The sequence below is a fragment of the Etheostoma spectabile genome, chromosome 12 (assembly GCF_008692095.1).
Source record: "Etheostoma spectabile isolate EspeVRDwgs_2016 chromosome 12, UIUC_Espe_1.0, whole genome shotgun sequence".
Lineage (NCBI taxonomy): Eukaryota > Metazoa > Chordata > Actinopteri > Perciformes > Percidae > Etheostoma > Etheostoma spectabile.
In genome coordinates, this window is record NC_045744.1 from 28,632,692 (window position 1) to 28,640,267 (window position 7,576).

General features: G+C 39.6%; 1 long non-coding RNA gene across 1 annotated transcript in view; it reads left to right on the top strand.

Annotated features, from left to right (window-relative positions):
• The window catches only part of LOC116699715 (uncharacterized), a 5,293-nt gene extending 3,742 nt beyond the window's left edge, over positions 1–1,551 (top strand). The window contains exon 3 of the long non-coding RNA XR_004334489.1: positions 1,437–1,551. This is a non-coding gene — a long non-coding RNA (uncharacterized LOC116699715). The remainder of the gene's footprint in view (positions 1–1,436) is intronic.
• The last annotated feature ends 6,025 nt before the right edge of the window (positions 1,552–7,576 follow it).

The following is a 7,576-nucleotide window of genomic DNA, read 5'->3' on the forward strand; positions in this document are numbered from 1 at the left end:
CAAGTTAGCAATCAAACACAACAAAGAATGAATGACGTTTTGAGCTAACGTTAGCAATCAAATGTTAGCTAAAAGGTTTTTGAAATGATTCCCATCTATTGTTTGTAATGAGAAAGGTTTATTATTTCGTGTTTTTTTACAAATTTCAGTATGACACGTTATGCCGTAAACTGTTTAAATCTGAGCATGCGCGACTAACATCTGCACTCGACTCACATCGGGCAGAGACAGAATGTACGGTTTATGAAAAAAAAGAGAAACAGACACAGAATTGTCCTGGGACTTGTCTTCCTCATGGACATGCATCATGGAAAACTACTGTGATTTTCTGTGCGTCTTCATCTTTACTGTATTGTTCCTTGTTCACACAAAATCAGCCCAAATAGGTCCTCTTTTACTGTAACAAATCAGAATCAGCTGTGGCCAGGTTTGCGGGGATGGGATACTGTAAAATGTAGTGTTAACAGTATGCATTTTGTGTCAAATCAACAAGAAATACAGTATGTCAATTGTATAGCCTACACATACAGATGTTGAGCTAACAGTGTTAAGAGTTTAGCAAAGTTGTTAAAAATATTGAAAACATTTTCAACACAGTCGTAGAAAACTGCCTCAGAACCCAGTGTTAGCAGACCATCCCATGGTAATGTGTCAGTCAGTTCCAAGTATTCACTTGTGGAGGCTCCTTACTTAGTTTGGAGATCAACCTCCTCTCCTACTGCGGGCTGCTGTCCTGTTTTCTTTTCGGTGCACAAAAAAAGTCTGAGAATTTTGACCTTGCTTTGGTTATACAACTGTTCTACTCTAATGGACATATTAACATGTATCTGGGAGGTCTCAATATGAGTTAAATAGTGGGAAAGAGTTTTTTATTTTTTGGAAAGGCCATTGTGGAAGAAAAGATTTTCAGCTTACAGACTTTACCTGTTTGTACCTTTGCTCTTTCACATCGAAACCCATCCAGCAAACCGCCTCACTTTCTGTTTGGCATTTGCATTTCCTGCCCACTTAGATGATCTCTTTTGTGGCGCTCTAGGTGTCCCCTCAGTTCCGGAGAGTCTTTGACACAGCCTTGAAAGGATGGTTTCTTTCCTGGATGGTACTTGTTGTGTTAGTGCTGCTTGTCTGCGAAAGGCCACACTGGAGACTCTATCCCCAGCTGTGGGAATGTACTTGGCCAGGTCACTGTCTGTCATTAGTGGAATGGCAGTTTCATCAATCTGAAAAAATATAAGATACTCTAAATCAATAAAGGAATGAATGCCATACAAATTAGAATATAATGTTAATGTATATTTAAGGAATTTAGGATATAGCTTCAGTAAAGGGTGTTTTTTTCTTTTTCTTGTATAGTGTAATTTTGCTAGATATTTTTTGCAAATTGAGACGAAAGATCATTATTTTAAATAATTGCATATACACACTTGATTTCATAGCACGTGAAACTCTGGGTCCGAGGGTGTGTGTCGGTGCGTCGGACAGAAGCTTCAGTTGCGAGTCCGTGGGACAACAGGGTGATACAGCCTTGGCACCACATGGGAGCAGGAGGTATGATCCAGACACACAACAACAACAAACTGTCCTGAATGGCCGCTCTGTCACCATGGTAACAACTGTAAACAGGAAGCAGCTCAATCCAGGAGTAGCCAAACATTGGAAATGGGCAACTGTCAATCACTCGAAAATAGTTTGGGACCCTAAAGCAAAACCTAAATGTCTGCTGGGTGGGCATTTAAATATAAGAAGCATCATGTCAAAAACAGAACAAGTTAATCACCTGTTACTTAACTCAAATCTGGATTATCTCTATCTGAGACCTGGCTCTATAACCGACCTGAGAGAATATATAAATTATACATGTTAGCTGGTCTTTCTGATCACAATTTATTCTTGTGGCCAGAAAGCTCTCAAAAAAGAGATTTTATTTATTTTAGAGGTTATTCTGTCAGTTCGTGAGTTTGTTGGAATCCCCAAAAAACACCAGGAAGGATTTAATTACGTTAAAAAATGCAATTAAAACTAAGTCAGTTAGTGCTAAAAATCTGTTTACAACATTTAGTCACTCCATTATTGAGGCAGTATTTCCAAGTGTGTGGAAGTTAGTAAATTTTCAAAAATGGAGATCCATTGTCAGTGGACAGTTACAGACCAATCAGCATCATACCTACAGTGTCAAAGGTCGCAGATAAACTAATTTCCCATAAAAATAATGACACATTTCAATACCACTACATTTTCCCTTAATTCAATGCAATTTGGTTTCAGATCAGTTATCAAGATTTGAAGAGTTTTATCTGTTTTACTGCTTTTTATATTTGTATTGTTGACCGTAATCTTCTTATTGTTGTTTTTTAGGTAGACAATTTTAAGATCTCTCCAGAGACAACGGATGAAAAATAGCCTTTTGGTGCATTTACAGCAATGGTAATTAATGTACACTGACCCTGTAAAATGAATTAATGAATTAAATTAAATTTCCTTAAATAATAGAAGAGTGTGTACACTTTTTCTGCCAAATAAATGTTTTGAAAAACTGAATGCGGGCCCAATTTGCATTGCACATCCAGTGCAGCTGTTCTGGTGTGACCATGTTCTTTTACATACTTGACAAAAGAATACACAGCAACTGCAGTGGCTTACATTTTCATCTTCTAGTTTCTGGATCACATCCACTTCAATTTGGCACTCCTTCAAAAAGTGGGGATATCAAAAATAATAGTACCATATACTTACACAAGATACTTATTAGAGGCGCACTTGGCTAACTAATAGCACTACTAATTGAGAAAATATTCTTACAATAGGCCTACCCTACAGTGAAAATCTAAACACAGTTTTGTACAAATCTTTTGGAGGAAGCATAATGCAAACTTATAAACAAGGTATATACTCAATATTACTCTATGGCGGGGTTTTTTAGTCTTTTATGGACTGTTTTTTTTTTATTTAAGGGGCTAACAGAGGTGTTTTGGGATCTTTAGACCAAAAAGACTTGACCCTCCCTCAGCCAGCAATACATTTTTCTATGACCCTCCAAAATGCACATAGGCTTATGCACAGCGGCCGCACACTACGCTCGTTACACACAAACAGGGAAGCGCAGCAGCACACACACATGCAAAAGATTTCAAATAAAAATAAGATGGTGCAGGGGTGGCCTCTAGCTCACCCAGTAAGAGCATTCACCCCAGTCCTGCAGCAACCCAGGTGTGAATCCTTTGCTGCATGTCATTCCCCCTTTCATGTCTATCATCTGTCACTTTAATAAAGGGAAAAGCCCCACAAAAAATAATCTTAACAATGTGACGGTGCAAATCCTCCATCACAATAGCAGTGCGCCGAGGAACAAACGTGAGTGGCTTTTTAAGGGAATGGGAGATGACACTATGATTGGTTGAGTGCATGTTTGTTAATGAAGACACTAAGCACACCCTTTCTGAACCATGTGCCCGGCGCACAGACCCCACTGTGAGCTGCTATCAGGAGACTCACGAACAAGAGGCGTTTATTTTCCCGATTGTTTGTTTAATTAACTCAACACATATCCATTATACGATTAACTGGAACCTGTGGTTTTTCAAAGTTATAAAGCTCCACAAGAGATTGCGGGCACAAGGTCGCTGACCAGGCTGTCACTCACGAACACCAGCCAGAAAGCAGGCAGAGGAGAGAGAGAGTGTCCAGCACGGCAGAAAGATACCCGTCTGCCTTTGACAGTCTTGTAAATAAATTATAACATGTATGTTAGATCGGTCAGTCTTTCTCTATGATAGGCTCCAATTTATGTTTTCCTCCATGGGGGCTCGTACGGGCGCACGCCCTTTAAAAAAAAAAAAAGCAGGCTAGTCAAAAAATAATTACGTTTCAAAACCTTAGGAAAGGGACAGCGGCCGACACAAACACACTGGCCTATTAACTTGATAGTAAAACTGTAAAGTTCAAAAAAAATCTTTCAACTCAAGACAGAGCCACTTCTCACTAATACAGATAGGATTGGAGATGAGAAGTTTAACTGACACGTAACCGCGATCACTAGTCGCTTAGCAGCAAATGCATTTTAAATGAACGAGCCACTTTGAAATTTTGTTGTTTTCATGAATACAAATGTTGGGTGACCCTTCCCTCAACAAAGAATAAAAAGACATGACTCTTCCCTATTTTCCCCCAATAGCCCATTCCATAAATACCGAATGGTCCCTTATTTATTTTTATTGGAAGATTTGGTTCTCCTGTTCCATGGGTTTGCCCTGCCAGGCTTCATTAACATTATTCTTGCTACAGTAATATGAAAAATTTAAAAATTCAAACAATTTTGAAGTTTATTATTTACACAATCCAGCACACTCTGTAGTGAGTGTGCTGCAGCTCCTCGACACAAACAAGCATGGCTTCATGGCCCCATACTAACAAAACATTGAAGCTAGTGGTGGGATAAAGTTCAGCAGGTATTAAGGCTGACCGTTGAAACAAAATATGAAATATAAACAACCGCATGATTTTAATGCTGTGTAACAACATATTGATGATAACAGAATAAGAAAAGACACTCACATTACGCATGTTTAAATCTTCCTGCTTCTACCAGTGTCCAGGTAATTCATGGCCATGATATTAAAACAAACGCACAAATTAGTTTTCTATGACCACAAATTAGTATTTTATGCACACAGTATACCTGTATATTGTGGCCTCAATTTATTAATTTTTTCCATATGCCATGTCTGGGGCTCCTTAGTAAACATCCCATTCAGTGCGATCCCTCGGCAGATTGTGTTAACGTTACATGTTCTGTGTTGCTGTGATGTGGTTAACGTTACTGTTGGGGTGCTTTGTCTGGGAATCCCTCTTTGTGTAGACGGTAACACAGCTGGCTGCTTATGTCTTGAGATAATAGGAAACAGGTTTAGGAGTTTACGCTTGATTGGCATGGAATAACCATATTAGCCATAACTTTGTTGTAACGTTAACAAAACCTTATATTTGAGCTACATTAGCGTAGCTAACAAAATGTCTGCTGTTCATAAATTGTTGTACAGCTCATGATAAAGTTTCTGCCCATAGGTGGCAATTGTATGGTGGACCGTCATCCCATTAGTCATGACGTCATGTCATATCTATTGTTCTATATCTATGGTGGAAAGCAACTTCGCCTGGCTCTAAAAACTGCGGCCGCCGTGAGCTTATCGTTGCCCACGTTTGCATGACATCAGAGCAAGTTGGAAACAAGTTGGACATAAACATAACCAGCATGCATCGGGCGATCGCCGGTGATTGATTCTGCACAGACCTGGCTCATCTCCAACGAGCCCACTGGCATACCATGACCCATGACGCAGCCAATCACCCAGGTGCTGCAGCTGAGCAGTTCAATGGTCATCAGTTAAAGACTGTAGTTGTACAGCGAGTGTAACTGTCTGAATATGAAGCAGTGCATTTCTGAAAAGGTTATGTATGCTCACTAAACCCAGTCTGCCTTTTAAGACAGAAAAATTAAGGCTTTCTGAAAATTACATCTTGTTTTGTCACCATGTAAAATGTGAAAAGGTTATCATGGTCACTGAGTATTTATTTTCAGTTAATCATCATTACTTGTTGGTAGTTAGGTAACAAAGGGCATGGCGAGGACACCATTTTAATTCTCACCAGCTGCCACTACGCAAATGTTTTAAAGTGTATTACTAAAACCAAATTCCTTTTCAATTTGAAAGGAACACCTGGTGGTCATTGTTTAGCTTTCAAAACTTCAAGAATACCTCCTCTATAATGATTTTTATTGTGTATGCAAATGGATTTAGATTTAGAATAGTGCTTTTCCATAATTAGTTTCACTTCAATGCCAGCCTTCACAGTATTCAAATATTTTAAATAGTGGAAATCTTATTTTGGGAGGACATTCTTTTTTTTCATGAAATTATAACTTGGCAGAGACATTCATGACAGATTAACACAATGTGACTTGGAAATAAAAGAAAGAAGACTGTAGACATTTTTCAGCTGGGTTTACTTTGTCTTCTGTTGACAGCAGTCTCGCTTGGGGCTTTAATTTTTATTTACGTTCTCTTTACAACATATTATACAGTCATCAAAAGTTGTTAGTGCTCTGGAATTATCACAAGCATTAAAATAAATGTAAAAAAAAAAATGTAAGAAGCTCCAGTCATTTCCACTAAAGGAATGTTATTGTGCAACTATGACTAATACAATTTATAATACATATAAAACATTTTTAAAAGGCTACTTTAATGCTGTTTGTCTTATGTCAGGTGTCTGTGTGGCTTTGCTGAAAAAGAAGAAAACATTCTAACTAATCCATGTGACTGGACAGTTAAACAGCGACGAGTGAAACAGATCTCCAGTTATAAATAAGTGGATTTAGCACCTCCATTGCCATTATGAATTTTAAAGGAACATTCAAGTCTACACTATCCGCCCTGCATATCAAGCACGCAGATCACAATCCATCTTTGGCACAGGGTTGAGAAAGAAGCACCTTTAAAAGAAGGCTCTGGGGGAAGAGCAGACTATCTGTGGTGATAAATATGGATTTTTGGCAGATAAGTCTCTTCCTCCGAAGCTTTCTTCCACAGCAAGCACCTTCCTCTCCTTTTTCTTCCCCAGCCACAGCTCACTGAATCCGAGGATAACTGAACCCTTATCCACCCCTCATATTCTCTCTGACGCTGCACGAAAACCTTGTTTTACCCTTCATCTCGGAATAAAACGTACACTAGAGACAGCCACACAGTACCTTCCATAACACACAAGGTCAGAGATTTAATTACATATTCCATCAGATAGAATTACATTTCTTCCCTGCCTCGATAAACGTGTTCTCCATATGTTTCTTTTTAAACATGTAAGAAATATCTTATTTTCTTTACCTAGGGTGACATACTGTTGTTGTTTTTTGCTTCGGAGCAAATCTCATTTTTTAACTAGACACACATATACATAAAACACGCGTCGTATTTGCGACCGGAAGAGAGCTAGCTAGATTATAAGTTTCTGTTCGGCGTCTTCAGTGAGAACCAAAGGCGGATTTCTGCCCTTGTGTTTCCGCTCTTTGCCATTAAGGGGCAGAGGAGAGCATTTTTAGCATTGAAACCAGCAGAAACACAGTAAAGGGTCGGAGGAAGAGAGGGAAGGCGGGCTGGCGGGGGACATGCCTTTGGGGGGAGGGGGCATTTTGAAGGGCAAGCGAGAGGGCGTTTGTTGATCATTGGGCAAGCCAGAGGGAGGGGAGACAGAGATGTCCGTCATCAAATTTTAAGAAGGACGAGGAGGAGGAGGAGGAGGAGGAGGAAGGACAGAAGAGAGAGGAGCAGAGCATTGAGCTGTGGGCCTGGCAGTCAGATAAGGAGAGGCTTAAAGTGTGGAGTGGATTGTGTATAGGCCTTTTCTGTGGGGGAATAATGCAGCGCAGTCGCAAGACGACAGGAAGAAGAAGAAGAGATAAAGGAAGCCAAAGACTTAAGGACAGAGAGAATCAAACAGGGGTTTTGGAGGAAAGGAGGTGAATTCCGAGATGCAACCAGAGATGACTAACAAAGTAGTGAAGACAGCACAGGAGCCGAGG